This window comes from Pundamilia nyererei, unplaced genomic scaffold, assembly GCF_000239375.1.
Source record: "Pundamilia nyererei isolate P.nyererei 1_Seehausen unplaced genomic scaffold, PunNye1.0 scaffold00028, whole genome shotgun sequence".
NCBI classification, from domain to species: domain Eukaryota; kingdom Metazoa; phylum Chordata; class Actinopteri; order Cichliformes; family Cichlidae; genus Pundamilia; species Pundamilia nyererei.
Genome location: NW_005187429.1, coordinates 665,309 through 666,684, shown reverse-complemented (window position 1 = coordinate 666,684; position 1,376 = coordinate 665,309).

Below are 1,376 nucleotides of genomic sequence, written 5' to 3'. Positions count from 1 at the left end.
CTAGAGATTTAAACAGTTTTAGATCCATTACACTCAGTCTTAAATGTTAAAATCTCAAAGGACAGCATTATGTTTTTGATATTAACAGTAACTCTGGGCTTCTGTGGAGTGTGTAGCCGATCTCATCGCTGTCTAAAAATGGATAAAAAAACCCAAAAGAAGTGCTGAATCCTTCAATAACACAGACTATTAGAGTAGCAGCTGTCTGTGTGAAGCACTTGCTGCAGGGTTGCGCCATGAATGTATTCAGCTGCCAACAAAAAGCAGGACTCAGTGCAGGTAACTGCCATGAGTCTGACGATGTTGGGGTGAGACAGTCTCCTAATAAAACAGAAACATCTCCGAATTAAAAACAAAAAAATCACATTTCACCACTGTCGCTAGCTAGAATGAATTAGCCAGACAAAAATAGTACTGATTTGGTTTCGTACAAAACTAGCTTTCCTTCTCTGATATGTAACTTTCACAACATACTGTAACCGCAACTTAATATAAGGAGCAGGGGCAGGGTTGGAATTGTGACATAAAAAACCCCCCAAAGATCACTAAAAGAAATTTAATTTGTAATTCTAAATAAATTCTAAATGCATTTAGGAAGTTTTTTTACTCACTTTATGTCTCTTCTTTTTTTCTGTCCTACAACATAGGTTACAATTACATTAGCATGACCAATTATGCAAATTAGGCAATGACGTCATTTAGCGACTTCTAGCGACTTTTAGGACAGCCAATAGCGATTTTCCTTACTGAGGAGTTGGCAACACTTTTTTTTGGCTCAGGCAAGTGTATAGTGACTTGTAGCAGTTTAATCCAGAGGAGATAAAAACATGTATCAATGTCTCTGGATTTATTTTTGATGAAGCTGAGCTTAACTTACTAAAATAACATGGGTGAGATAACTGACATGCTTATAAAAGCTGAGGTGGTTGTCAAAGACACCAAGGTTTTTACAATATTGGCCTAACTTCATTAGTGAGGAGCTCAGATGTTTAGATGTGTGTGTGTGGTTGATGCATCAGGGCCAGTAACTATTACAGTCTGTGCCATCCAGCGTTTAATATCTCAGATCATTCAGAGCATTTAGTTTAGGAACGCTACTGTGGTTTAAAGAGATGAACAGCAGATACAGTGTGCAAACAAGTGGGATGTCGGCAACATGGCTGCCCAGAAGTTTTCTATAAATCTGAACTGGTGAACAGATCGTCAGCTCGATAATTAGGGCCCGGGGTGACCAGAGAGCACAGTGAACGAGCTCGTAAGAAAGCCATCCAGCGTCTCAGAGTGACGCTGAAAAACTAGTTCATGCTTTTATTACTTCCAGGCTGGACTACTGTAATTCATTATTATCAGGATGTCCAAAAAACTCACTGAAAAGC